Source organism: Dermacentor andersoni, chromosome 7 (assembly GCF_023375885.2).
Source record: "Dermacentor andersoni chromosome 7, qqDerAnde1_hic_scaffold, whole genome shotgun sequence".
Taxonomy (NCBI): Eukaryota; Metazoa; Arthropoda; class Arachnida; order Ixodida; family Ixodidae; genus Dermacentor; species Dermacentor andersoni.
In genome coordinates, this window is record NC_092820.1 from 108,808,818 (window position 1) to 108,823,851 (window position 15,034).

The 15,034-nt window shown below is 43.9% G+C and overlaps 1 pseudogene; it reads left to right on the plus strand.

Annotated features, from left to right (window-relative positions):
* The window catches only part of LOC126534623 (transient receptor potential cation channel subfamily M member-like 2), a 126,520-nt pseudogene that overhangs the window by 79,297 nt on the left and 32,189 nt on the right, over positions 1–15,034 (plus strand).

Consider the following 15,034-nt stretch of genomic DNA (forward strand, 5'->3'; position numbering starts at 1 on the left):
GAAGCCCATTGCGAACTATCTGAGCGTTACACTACGTGTCAGCGATGCTTGTTCCTTCTTCCATTTTTAGAGTGCAGTGCTTAGGCGTCCGTTCCTGCGGCTAGTGTCGGCGTAACCGAGCGAGTGAACACAGCGAAAGATGAAAGAGCAAATGCGGACTGCAGCGGGGAATGGAAGACGCGAGGAGGAAAGCGGAGGAGGAGGGTATGGCGAAAGCGTGAGAAGAAAAGCGTAGTGCGACGATGGTGGCTACGAGATGGTGCCACAGTAGCGCGCGTCTTCTGGGACGTCTTTCTGCGGCGGCTGCTCCGAATCAAGCCCACGTGTCACCTACGCGCTGCGTCTCGCGATCTCCACATTAGTGAGGCAGTCGCGCCACAGTTCGCTCCGTTTGGAACGTGCCGCACGCGACTGATTTTCCGCGCCAGCCAAGATATCGTGAAGTGAAAACACGTATAGAGCTGCGCTCAAATTTCTCATTAGGGAGTATCGTAATGGTCGGTGATATTTTTTTTTCAGACACAGTGAAGTAGTGTTGCTTATGCTTAGAAACGTTTAAAGAGTAATTTTTCTAATATTTAAGCAGAAAATATGGGGAAGCGGCTGAAAATAATTGGCCTATTTAAGCTATAGAGTTAGTTAGAAGGACCGCAACATTTATCTGTTCATTTCATACACTCTTGGTTAGTTACCTTAATTTAACTTACTAACATGTTGCTCTATGCTCCATAAGGCCAGTATTCACGTCGAAACACTGTTGAATTATTTACATAGCGATGCTGGCACTGCGGCACAACATGGTTATTCACGCATTGCAGGAGACAGCAAATGCTTCCAAACGCCTCCGCCAGATCACACCAAGGGATGTTTCGTCAGCAGATGTAAGTAAGACTATGGCATATTACTTGAACTTGCAAGCGCACTTCATATGATTGTGGGTGAACGACCGAGCTGGGATTCTGTTGGCTGCTCGCCCTCTCTTCCATAAGTTTCTTTTATTACTTGAGCAACTTGTTTTGTCAAGTTTTTCAACACGGTAACAATGGAATGGGCCGTGATGTACGTAGGTAAATTTAAATGGCGACTAATCTGCCGTGATGTAAACGTGATGTAAAGCGCACTACCATTTACAGAAGACGGTAACAAGATCGCATAACTAAGCACATACAAAAAAATATACTCACAAAGCCATCAACACAACCGTGTTTCAGGGACGTCCGCTTGAAATGTTTGTAATTTGGGATCCAGAAGAAAACGGAAGCTTTTGGTGGCGTCAATTCTCAGAAGTCACAGGCACAACTTCCGCAATATTTAATAATTATCTTTTTAATTAAACTTCGTCTCCCTTAATAAGCTTTTCGAATATATTGCAGCTAAATTATCAAACGTGGTCGGGGCTCAGACCATCTGTCCACCTGATAGGAATCCTAGTACAAGCAGTTATCTTGTGTAGTCATTCAGGAATGCCGTGCTAAAGGATTCGTAAATTTATTTCGCCCTACGTTTGGAAACAGGTATCTCGAAACATGCAGTGGTTTCAAGAATACTGCTAATTGAACACGCCTTCAGACCTGGTCGGATGCGATGTAGCAGTTAAAGCATGTAATGTCGAGTTAATAATGCTTCCAAACTTTAATGTTTCCTGCGGCCACGTGATAAAATTTTGGTTATGAAATATCTTATTTTTATTACTCTACAATTTCTGCTGGTAGGAACTAATGTGAAGAATCTTTTTTATTATTTAACTTACTTCTCGTTAACAAAGGGAAAATGAGACATCCACCCAATCGTAGCAATTGCTAAAAAGGAAACCCAAACGGGTTTGTCGAAAGAAAAGCCTCGTAGTTTAAGAAAAAGTCGTCCTGGTCCGCTACTCGAACCCAAGACCACCGCCTTTCCGGGAAGCCACTCTACCGTCTGAGCTGACCAGGCGGCTAGCAGATGGCTGGGCGAAGGCGAACCAATCAACAACTCGAAGCAAAGGCAAGAGTGGATTCTCATTTTGTCTTTATTAATTACTCCTCTTCACCTTGCGGGTTTCCGCAGATGTATTACGTCAATTCCTTCTTTTTCACTACCACTTTGCAATTGATATAGTCGTTTCTGATATAGCCGGTCGGCAGTGCAGAAGACTCAACTGAGTGTCGTCGTTTTTCTAAATGAACGTAGGGCTTGTATGCATCCGGCGACACATACGCAGAGCTTTATTATAGATTAGCGGAAATAAGTTGTGTGAAATGGCGTGCAGCGTCATAATGACCACTGACATCAGCCAGAGACGATGTTACAAGTGTAAGGGCGATGCCGGACGTGGTGCAAGTCTTTAATTTATGATCATGCTGTTAATATTACAAACATGGCGTTAAATTCTTTACAAAAAATAAATTCTGTTCGCCAAAAAGATTGAGAGGCACTGAAAGAGGTCGCAAGATTACGAAAGATGCAAACAAAAGGTAAATTTTAATTGTACTGCGCAACCATCTTATGGCAGCGCAAGACTGTACTCCAGAGTGGTAGTTGCTTCAAACTAGGTTATTCAGACAAGTTCCTGAAGTACGTGCAAGACAGCCACAGAAAATATGGGAAAAAGTAATTGGGATCTAAAAACTACGTGTTTCTTGCCAGTCTTCATTCTTCCAAGTTTGTTACTGCTTCTGTGCTGGGCGTAAAAGGTATATGGTTGTAATGAATGAAGTCAGTATGCATCCCAGGAAAAGTTCGTGCTCAGGGCAGGCATTAAATAAATGCGTACTATCCCCTCTTCTCGCCTCCCGTCGTGTCTGCGGGAGTTCTGCGAACTTTCGTAGTTTGTGGGTTTGCGGATACATGTGCGCGATGAAAATATATTTTACTGTGCACGAATCTCAACTACTTATCATCAACATCACTTTTCGCTTCACCATTCAATTTTCATTATTCCTATTATTGCGAAATGATTGAACAGAGTTATGAGACATACCGCCGGCCACTACAATTTATCAATTGCAGACTCGGACGAGAGCTGCCCGAATACAGGTCTCTGGCCCTACGTGTTCGCGGTGGTGTACTTCGTGCACCTCAAGCTGATACTTCTCACAGTCCTGGTGGCGCTCTTCTTGTAAGGGAGCCACACTTCCTGCTTTACGCCAACGATCCTAGTTGTGGTCATGACATCCGAATTGTCGAAACTACTTGTAGACAACTTTCTGTAGCGATGGCGGAGGGGGGAGCTACGCAGGCAAAGTGCGCACGAGTAAGAGCGCGTCTAAAAGAAGTCCCCGGTTGACATTAACTTAAGTTTGAACTGCAAAAGAGTGAAACGCCATATTCACAGCCGAATAATAGGTCTAGGTACAAAACTGAGTGTTAATCTTCACTTATTTCCCTGCTTTTGTCTACCCCATTTGTGCCAATGCGAAACAGTCGCACGTGAAAGGTACGCTGTTTCCAGTACGTTTTCCAAGAAACCGAAAGCGCTGTCGAACTCTGCCGAACTACTTGGCGCAGTAACACATGTATATGGCACAAAAAGTTGCCAGCGAGTATGCAGGCTTTGGACGTCACATGGACAATTTTCAATCTTACCAGCGATTTCCATATCCTTAGCTAGGCTTTCTAAGCAATGCAAGCGCGGATCTTAGAATTTTGTTGCAGACGCTAAACAGAATATGAAGTTAGAGTAAAAGAGTGGTAGGCTAAGTTTCTGTAGCACACGTTCGGTGAGTCGTATCGCGAAGGGACGTTTGCTCGTCACTAAGACTGCAGGAATAGTCACTAAGACCGCACTAAGACCGCTTCACTTCGCGTGACGTTACAGATTTTTACATCGTTTGCTCGTGTTTACATTTAATTCTTGGTCGATGAAGTGGCAGTAAGCACAGGAAATCAGCCTGGAACATTCGTAAACTTTCGCAGCCGACCAAAAAGAACATTTCATATATATTTAAGTAGGAGTCTAGCCTCCAGTTACTACCAATATTTTCATTTTTCCCCTAAAAGTGCTTAAGTAGTTCTGAAAAAAAATTACACTTTACAACTCTCAACTATACCTATTGTGCGTAATTAGAGATCTACGATAAATGCGCAAAAATGACACTAAAACGGATTCTTTCTGATTTCCGTGTGCGTTCTCGTGCCTCCTGTCATCACCAATAAAAGCAATCTCCATGACCTAGGCTGAAAGAATATGTCGAGCTTGGGTTGCATTTCCAGGACCTTTAATGCGTAGGATTATATTGCGAGTCGGTCGAAAAATTCCATGTGAAGCCAGAAAACCGCTTTCTGAATAAAGGGCGAGAATGCGCAGTTAACGCTCATTGTGTGCGCAGTTTGTGAACACCCAACGGGAACGTTTGGCAGAATAATTTAATATGCGATGCGTATGTGTTTAAATTATACGAGGCACCGTTATATTATTGACGTCGCCTCCTCCGCCTTAGTAGATTTCCTTGCACAAACTGCTTAGTTCGGATGTCTCTATTTGCACTTTGTCTAGTTAGCTGGAAACGTCAGTTATATTTGGTTAGCTAGTTCAGTCTGTTATTAGGTGATTAGTTAGGTTAATAACTTACGCTAATTATATTTGTTTGGTCATAGTTAGGTAGGTTATTAGCGAATAATTTTGTTACTTGTTAAATTACTGAATCAATTAGTTTGTTAGTTTGATAAGTTAGTTTTGTTAGTTACTTTATATATTTACTTGGTGTATTACTTACTGTTATCTAATTAGTTTATTGGTTTAGTTGGTTTTGGTACTGTACTTTGTTACGCTACTTATTGAGTTTATTTAGTTAATATAGTTGTTAGATTATTAGTAGGTTAGGTTATTTAGTTATTGGCTTGATAATTTGTGTAATAATTACCTATTTGTTTGTTTAGGTGACAAGTTGGTTTGCTTTGTTTAGTAATTAGCTGGTAATGAGTGTAGTCATAAATAGTAATACATTTAGTAGTTTGTAATTAGTTTAGTAATTCACTAATAACTCGGTTTGCCTTATTAGTTAAGCAAATACTTATTTGTTTGGTTAGTTAATCAGTTGGTTAGCTTTGTTAGTTTGAAATGCAGATTTTTTAACGCGCAATTACATAAAAGTATGACGTGAACTTTCTCTGTAGTCGGCTTCTAACGATGGAGTAGTCCAAGTGTACAATTTCAAGTATGAATTGAGCCGCTGTTGCGACGCAGTTGAACCTGGAAAGGAAACAAGGCGTTGCAGTTGTTTGGAAATTTCGGATAGCAAACAGTATACAAGCCGGCCCAGTCAGGAGGCAAGTGGTCTTCTTTTGCGTCTTTCGTGAGCATTTCCTGAAATGTCCGATACGAAATTAACATGAAATGGTAAGCACCTGACCAGTGAGGATAGAAGGTGACCAAAAGGGACCCAAAACGAGAAGATACGTTAAGCCGAGGCAAAGAAAAAATTTGCGGAACCTTCCTGAACGGGAACCACCGAAGATATGCGTAGAATCATAGAGCTGTCGGCATAGTGCGGAATGTATATGTTCGGCAATGTAAATGTGTGGATCTCTCTGCTCGTACTCTTCATGTATAAATAAATAACGCGTATTACGTAAGCATAAGCCCCACAAACGTCATTACCTCGTCATTACCTCGTATAAAGGATTCTACACCACGCTGACCGCCGTATAATGCTGTGCATAACCTGGTCAGTTCCTGTTCAGGGAGATTCCGCCCAATTTTTTATTAACCGAATGAAAAGAAACGCCGGCTCGTGTCGTTCTCGCATTGTTTTACTTCATTTCATTGTGCGCTCATAAAGTATTTCAATCGTCCGGCTGATTCGAGCTTCTGCTAGAGAGTACTTATCTCAGTAGTACTTATAGGCACAAAGAGTCGCCCAAGGCACCGAAGTTGCGAAATAATTTCGAGAGCGCCACAACACTTTAAAAGCCTACTGGGGCAAAAAATATTCCACATGGACGTTAGGCGTTGATGTTGGCAGTGGCTATAATATCGTCGTTATTTGAATCTGGTTCACTGTAGATCGTTTATGTTTGGCCGAGATGAAGTGCGCCAGAGAGATGCAAATTAAGTATTTGAATTTGCACGTCATATGTGTAAGCACTTTGTTCGACATCGTTGTTCCTCCGGTGATGGGCTGACAATGTACTCGCTCGTGTTCCACTGTCGACCATACACTGCAGTCGGCAGTTTCGCACGTTGAAGCGGCAATTTGCAGGGCAGACGGAGACTCTGCACAGCACATTTTACCAAATGACGCCCTGCAGTAAGGACATGTGAGGTGGTGCGGGAACTACGACTGTAAGAGAGTATATCAAAGCCTCAGCGAAATCTGGAAGCCACAAGAATATGTTGCCGAAATTAAGGTTTGACTGGCTTTCGTGAAACGGCCCCTGAACCGCTCTGAGCTGGAAATTCTTTCTTTTTTTTACATACAGCGGCAGACGCATCCCATTCTGCAATGATGATACTGCCGGCGGAGTTTTAGAACATGTGTCGTCAGAGCGAAGCTACGCACGTTGTCTGAGTGGCTGCGCCTGCGCCGCTCGTTCTTCCTCACTGCACACTTGACTGAGGCGTGCGCAGTACGTCAGGAGTCAAAACTGAAAGTCACGTTGGCTTTCTGATCCTTCGTGGATGAACCGATCAACAGCTTTTACCCTTGGTAACGTCACGCTCATGACGTGGTTGGCCTCACTGCGCGCGAAGAAGGTATCAGAAAATGAGCACTGGATGGTGTTTTGAATTTGTGGCTTCTTCGCGCCGAGTAGCGCTGCGATATATTCGCCCAATGTGATTGGCACGACATTCCGTATACTATGGCGTAATAATTTTAATGTGACAGGTGGTTTATCTAAGAAGGGACTGAAATTTTATTAGCAGAAATTTAGAAGGAGCAGCTTCACGTTTTAACGCACCAACGTTGTTTGCGTACTGTGAAGCAGTAAGCAAACAACCGCGAGATTTATTTTGTAGGAACATCATGACTCCTTCGTTTGATTATAAATCTATTCCGCTCTGATGAATGTTTCCTTATAAAATTACGGCCCGGTCATTCCTTCCCAACAGTAACACGGCGGCAGAGGTGACACCGGAGGCGGACGTCATCTGGAAGTTTCAGCGCTACGAGCTGGTGATGGACTTCGCTATGCGGCGCTGCTTACCTCCTCCGCTCAATGCTGTTGCGTACGTCTGGTGCATCTTCTCCCCATTTCTGAAGATGTGCAGGCGCGCCTTCAGGAGAAAGAAGCATGTACGTTGACCTGCAATAGTTAGCAGGACAGTAAACTAATCATCTGAATCACGCTAAACTTACCCATCATTTGTTAAAAAAGCTTTCTGCATTATTTGCTCTCACGCGTTTGTGTTGATGTACTCGAGGAGGTAGATTCCGGAGCTTTAAATTATAAGGATGGCATGGGGCGTGGGCTTCACTTGCGACCATGAAGTTAGGAAAACAAGAATAGCCGATTCTTATGCTAAGGCCGTCCAGCTCATGTTCTCTCCGTTCTAGCTTCGTGGAGCAACACACAGCTGGCGTTGAAATTTAGTATTACCCTTCTCAACAGCTACGCTGCTCGACGAACCTAGTTTTTCAGCTGCAGATAACAGACACAATTCAAAATGACATGCGTTCAATGCGATCGCCGCTGCTCAATATCAGCTCCATGCAACTGGTCCCTCAGCACCGTTCTTTTTGGGACATTCGTCGTTAAAAGAAATTAAATTATGGGGTTTTACGTGCCAAACTACTTTCTGATTATGAGACGCGCGATAGTGGAGGACTCAGGAAATTTCGACCACCCGAGGTTCTTTAACGTGCACCTAAATCTAAGTACACGGGTGTTTTCGCCCCCATCGAAATACGGCCGCCGTGGCTGGGATTCGATCCCGCGACGTCGTGCTCAGCAGCCCAACACCATAGCCGCTAAAGCAACCACGGCGGATGGTTTTTCGTCGTTTGTTCTTGCTGCCCTGTCCATACGGCTGCCCGCCGACTTAGCACTATCAATTAGAGGAGAAAGAAAGGTGAAAAACACCCTATAAACGTGTTAAGAGAGAACGCGAGCTGCGAAATAAAGTACTGAGTGAATAAACTTTGGCGTGGCATATCACCGGAACAATGGTTAGACGCGCCAAATGCATTGCGGCATATGACAGTCAGCGCTGCCATCTTTCTTGCGTGCAAGTTGTAGGATATTGTATTAAACCTTCGCAGCGCTGTGAACAAAACGTATACGTCAGAAAGCTGCATGTGTACACATCACCCCAAATTACAGAAATTCGCCCAAGTATACGTAAAAGTGAAATAGAAAAATTAAATATTCATGCAACTGTAAACGTATCGACAAACCGCTAGAAAAGTCACAGCAGTAAAGCTACATATAACTCTTAATGAAATGGTTAACTGTAAGGAAGCGAGAAAATTTAGTTTGCCGGAAATTTCCGGAGGTTTGCCGGAAATGTTTGTTTATTTTTCTGTGAAAAAGTGTAAATGGATGCTTCTGTTTGGCACCAAACAAATGGCGTTCGGCGTATTGAAAACCTGGCTTGTGTGTCAATTTTATTTATGCTCGAGCTCGGCTCCATCGAGGTCAAACGTCAAGAATTCACATTGATCTTTTTCTCATTTTCGACGGTTTGGTGAGAAGTCAGTACAAATGATGTCTATCTGTTTTTGACGCAGTGTAGTTTACACAAATAGCCTGAACCCAATATTCTCAACCTCTATTGTCACTGATTGCTGATGTGAGACTTTCAGGGTGGCGTTGCCACTCATCTTTCAATTATACATCGACCAAAATGCATGCAAAATGTCCGCTTTCAATAAGTGACACCGATTCGAAGCTAGAAATCTGCGATATGCTATTTTCAATTTGTAGCTGGCGAGAGAACAAGATAGCACGCTTCAGTCATTTGCCTTCTCGTTGAGAAGTACTTATTGCCATCTTTGAGGCTCCAACAAATTATACAGTGCTCAAGAGAGTAAACTATTGCCAACGTTGGACTGTAGTCAAGTTTAGTAAGGCCGCCTGTCGTCTAGCTCATCACTGGCTGCTGCTGCCGAAGATGATCATTTAGAAGGCCGCTCTTTTTTTTTTTGCCGGCTGCCAGAGCACTGCATTATCTTCAACGAGGCCAAAAGATCACTATGTTGTCTTGGCAAAGGTTCGATCCAGCAAGTGATAATTGTACTAACGTTTCTGGCTTATTTGAGTTGGGTACAATGAGCAGTAGTTCTCCAGATATGGCTTTGTCGGTACTGACAAAGCCCATTTTTCACCTTTTCACCCAGCATCACCCTCTGCACCCCTTGCCGAAAGATGTGAGCAAAGGACAGAAGCTCTCGGAGAGGGACTACCATTACTGGAGACAAAAGGCGTTGGAGTACAGCAACAACCTGGATTCGGCCAACGAGAACACCTCCCAGAAGATGTCCGACAAGTACGTGCTGTTTAAGCTGCAATAGGAAGGTTATCTGCCGTAAGACGGCCATGGATAGAAGGTCATTAGCGTATTGTAAAAATGATAAAAAATGATAAGAAAGGCGACTACGGCTAAGCTGAATTCAACGATATCCTACCTGGTCAAATGCTAGACTGGGAGGCGGAGATGATGTAGAACGTGTCAGTATAGCCGAGTGGAACTGTGACACGATTTCTGTGGGCCGAAATTCTGAAACTTTCCTAACCCGAAGTTGGTTTCACAACAGCAATTGCGAATGCGACTGGCACCTTTGTTCCGATTAGTGGAGGGCCAGGAAAACGCCACAGACAAATTCTATTTTCATGGGTAGAGTAGGCAATCGTGTGATTCACAGACAGACAGGCAGTCATACAGAGACGTACAGAGACAGGCCCACAAACACACCCATCGTTTCGCCACACGTATGCTGACAGTACGTACTGCTGACTAACGCGAGCGAAATTTTGTTGGCTGAATCACAATTCCGCATATTTCTGAGACATTCGATCAAAATGCGCACAGTGTGCAGGGTAGGGACTTGCCAATTTTGTGTATTAAATGTGAAATCGTGCAATATCGTAGAGCACAGTGATATTCTTTCTTCTAGCCGTAGTAAAACTAAACCGTTCAGTGAGGAAACTGTGGTACATCAAGGATGACTATAGGTAGCATAGTTATCTGTAATAAGGCTCGGGTGCGATGGAACTGTTCTAATATTGAGCAACTCCCTCTTGTGCCATAACGCCAAAGGAGTGGACGTTCGCAAAATGTTCGCGGTGGCGTTGCCACGTTGCAGTACTGGGTCAAGCTAAAACGCTGCCGACGCGGGTAGTAAACAATTTAACTTTATTATTACTCCAACTTGTGTGCAGAGACAACAAGGAACACTGAAACGACAGTGATAGCGGAGAGCGCAGCCATCGGCCTTCGAATCTGAACTCGCGGGTCACATTCAGTTTCTATTTATGCATTACTCGTCGTAGATTACAGGGTAATAGCTGGTGTTTGCGTGCGTTAGAGAATGTGCATTGAAATTCACGCTTTGACAAAATCATATCTGGTCGGGAAAAGCATGATGAAACAAAAGAATGCCGACAAAGGCAAAAAAAAATATTTAGTGATAAATGAAAAGGTATTTTAGCTACCATACGGGAGCGTTGTTCACAATGACATAATTATTGTGAACATAAGATCGTGAACAAGGCTCCTGTGTTGGAGCCCAAACATCTTTTAATTTTTGACTGAATAGTTCTTTTTTTCTTTGTTGGAGTTCTCTTTTTTGATCATTAGAGAATCTACTACAACACTATTCGCAAGGTGCGCCCAATCTTATCAGAGACACTTCTTTTACGGTAGAATTTGCGACAGCGTTCAATAAATTCCGGATTCTGTAGTCGCATCTTGCGCCTACCTACAGCTTTGACAACAGCGATAATTAGTTGAAAACGTACCGCGTCAAAAGGGGAAACGTCGTCATGCTGCCCAACCCAAAGTGAACATGCAAGAAGAACACGGCCTACAGACATGGCCGGACGGCACCTCATATTACACTGTCCTCTGATGCATCTGGGAGGCCAGTTTGGACTCCCTGCTGCGAATATATTTTCAACCCCATCCTTTTGCAGGTCTTGAAGCCAATCAGGACATATGATTTACCACTGAGATAATGACGCGTGGGAATATTTTTTAAAGCGATAGCCTCATTCTGGCTTTCCTCTCCACTTTGCGATTTGTCAATTTCTGGCCGTTGATGGCCAACTAGTGATACCGTATGTCACTAGTTGCCACTAGAAACAAAAATGACCGATGCCCAGTTTCGAGCCCCGGCCCCGCAGCACAGAAGCTCGATGCACTGACCATTAGACCACGGATGCATGCCTGAAACAGATTGTGAAAGCCAGCGCTTGAAATGCTTGGTGGGCAAGGCGCGTCGCGTAGCAACAACGCGAGCATTTTCTATAGCTGAAGATGAAAAAATAAGTTCGTCCTCGAAATCCGCTATACTTCTGTCATCGTACTGTGGGACAATGGTGCGTTCTACAAAGTCAGTCACGTCGTGTTTTCAGGTTAAACGTGTTTTTTTTTTTTTACTGCTGAATAAAATTACCGGTTAATCTCCTCGTCAGGCACGTCGCATAGCAACAGCGTTACATGCAGCTGTCAGCAATAATTATACAAAATTGAGCGTGCGCATCTTACAGCTGACCACAAAAAGAGAAAGAGAGTGGTTCGCGACGCGTTCCAACGCGCCACGCTATGCGTCAGAAAACGGTGGTGCGAATGAGCTATATACGCACTTCACGGGATGTAACAGGGGTGCCCTGCATTGAATTTCTTCTCAGTCCTCTGCTTTGGCTCGTAGCTCGAAAGCTGACTCTCCCGTAGATCTGGCTGAACTTAAACAACGCCGTGCGCAGGCCGAACTATTCGCTATGCTGCCAAGCGATAAGAGGAGAAAGGGAAGAAAATCAGTGCCCTCTTCCGAAACAGTGGCTGTAGTGAAGAACGGCAATATCAGCAGGACCGCATTGAAATGGTATCAGACGAAAATCAGACGGAATGAAGATAAGAACGTATGGACATTCATTGAAAACTGTCGTGAAACGGAATAAACAGGCACGTATGTAAATGTGTAATGTGTACGTATATATGCGTTACTCCATAAAATATGCTGAGGGACCCTTACAATGTTGCCGCCTGCTGAAGTATCAACGCATGGTGGCCCCTTCGAGGACTTTTTTTCTTCTGTGTAATCCAATTGGAGGACTCGCAGAGACGCATTACGGTTGTCTTGCGTTGGCCACGTCGTGTTAGAATAAGAGAATTGTTGCAAAGGGGAGAAAAACGTAGTCGACGACAGTAGATTATTAGGCGTTGTTATCGGAGACAACGCCTAAGAGGCCTTTGTACTGGAGTGCACAAGAAATAGGATGATGGTGAAGTTCGTGCTACTTATGGTTACAATATGAATATCGGTCGTCTGGTAAATTGCGTACAGAAAAGTGACTCAGCACACTGTTGAGAGTGCCCTTGCTGAAAACGGTTGCGCTGGGCGCTTCCCGCGCGGCAGGACTGCATAGTTGGTATTTGCCTTTTCACAGCTTGACGCTGATGCTGGAGGACGTGGACTATCAACGTACCGTGCTGGATCAACTTCGTGGTCAAGTGGAGGAGGTCCAGCGCAAGATGTCTCTTTCGCTTATCTACCTGGAGACCCTCAAGCAGGCTTGTTCAAATAAGGGAGGTCAGGCACCTGTTTCTATTGGGTGACTGCATTTGTACCATTCGGAGACGATTGTATAGTCTACAGGACAACAGAAAGATTACAATACTGTCAAACGCAAAAAAATATGGTAGCGCCGCTTGGCGGTAGAAAACTGGGAGATAATACAACTCACTTTAAACGCAGTTTATAGGACTGCAGTAATCACATCGGGCAGCGCGGTGATATTTAGCTTCACTTTCGAGAGGAAGGGGCGAGATGAGCGGAAACTCGCTGGTATTCTCTCCCTCTTAATATTTTCCCTCTTCTTTCACTGGGCTCTATTCCTCTATCCTTTCTCTTCTGGAGCTGGCAGGCGTTGTGTCCCTCCTGGTGGCAGCTGCCAACTAGTTGTCTTGATCTCTATGATTGTGTGCAACAGAAAAAGCTTATATAATAATAATAATAATAATAGTAATAATAATGTAGATGAAGCATGTATATGGGTGCCTGTTTAGGCTAATTGATGATTCAATATTGAAAGGGCGTATAACGAATAGCGCGGGCAAATAGCGCATGCATCAGTAAGCCATTATTTGCCCTGTCAGAAAAAGAGCAAGTTCTTGGGAAGCTACAGGTTCGGATGGCGATTGTGATGCGAATTTGTAATTTCGATGTTTTGCTCTTGCTTTTGCAGAGTCGTTCACCTCTTTTTTTTCTTTTTGTTTTGTCTGATGTTTTCGACACACACTTGTGTCTCTCTATTCTTGCTTTCATCGTTAGTAGTTAATGGTTTTTTTTAGATAACTGTTTCACACTTTGGTAAATTAGGCACATTGGTAATAAACCCGCAATGGGAAGTTCAGCGCCTTTCCGCGTCCTGTCTACGTCATCGTTTAACGTTCGTGCTGTACCCTCACCGTCATGCAAGGGGACTTCTTGCTCTTGGAACTGTAGATATAAAAAAAGCGTGATAATGAATGTGGAAAGGCAAGGTTCTGGGTTTAGCACTTTATCCAGCATTCTTACGAAAGCAACCATAAATGACAAAGGCAGGAGCGAGTGGAGAGTATCCCATAATAGCTGACGCCGTCAGAAATTATTCGTCAGTATTGAAGTGGAGCTGAGTATCTCACATCGTGCCTCTATTTTCTGCTTCAGCCTCCTCTTCATACCTGTTGTGCTTACATGTATTTTGCCCTTTCACGCTTGTCAATCACGGACGCTTCATTAAAGAGCATAGGTTTTTGTGGGGCCGTATACTTAGACCCTAGTGTCGTTTCCTGGTAACGAACCAGTCTCACTGCTAAAGAAAAGGGTTTTATATGTGCGGCCTTCTAAGAACGCGCGGCATTCGGCGGCTTTGTTTTGTACATAGGCTTCCATCTGTGGACGTGTACATGCTTTGCGTCGAGTTCATTTAGTTGTATTGCTCAAATTGCGATTCTCGCACTCTCTTAAAAGACGATGCATTGTCCCCACAGGTAACATTTTGTCATTTGATACGTTTTCCTCTATAACTGTAGGACAAAGAGAACGAATTAACATAAACATATTTTTAAGCATTCTGTAAGTAGCAGTGTTACCGTTCCATGATATCTCTGAACGTGCACGTATGTTCGGGTTTTCTGCTACTATGGCCATTACACGAATACGGCAGAACAAATGTAGCACCTTGTCGTTATCTTGCGTTTCCCATTCTCGGGCAACCATATGGTCAGCTGTAGGTGAGTTCAGAGGCGCGAACAGAGATCGTTGTTCGAAACGCGCGTTCAGTTTGTGTTCAGTTTTGTCTCACGCGACTGGCCTAGGCAGCGCCGACCGACGCGGCTGACGACGTTAGGTCGGCATAGGTCAGTCGCGTAAGGCAAAACTAAACTCAAACAGATCGCGCCTTTCGAACAACGCTCTGCGATCGCGCCCCAGTACGAACGACGTGACGTCGTATTCCAGGAAAAATATGGGGAGGGCGGGAGATGGAAAATTCAAGACGATGAGCAGAAGGAGAATAAGGTAAAAGCGAGAGCCAGCGTTTCGACAAGTGGACGTTGAAAAAGACAAGTCCTCTTGTCGAAACGTTGGCTCCCGCTTTTACCTTGCTTTCGTTTTGCTCATCGTCGTGACGTAGTATGGAAAGAGCTAATCAGTTGTGTGCACGTGCACGTTCTGATATTTTTTCTTCGTTTAGAAATTAGGTAGTGATTAATTTAAGGAAATACAGTACCTGCTTCGTAAATTTGATGTCAGCTAGAAGGTAACGAAAATTCTTCCTGTTTCGTAGTCTTCGCAATAAAACACGCGCCATTAAGACACAAATAGAATGCCGATTTTTCCCAAGGCATCTTTTTTGCAGAGCTTTTCTCCAGAACATTGCGTCTTTTCTCATCCTTTTAGTTTCGCTGTCT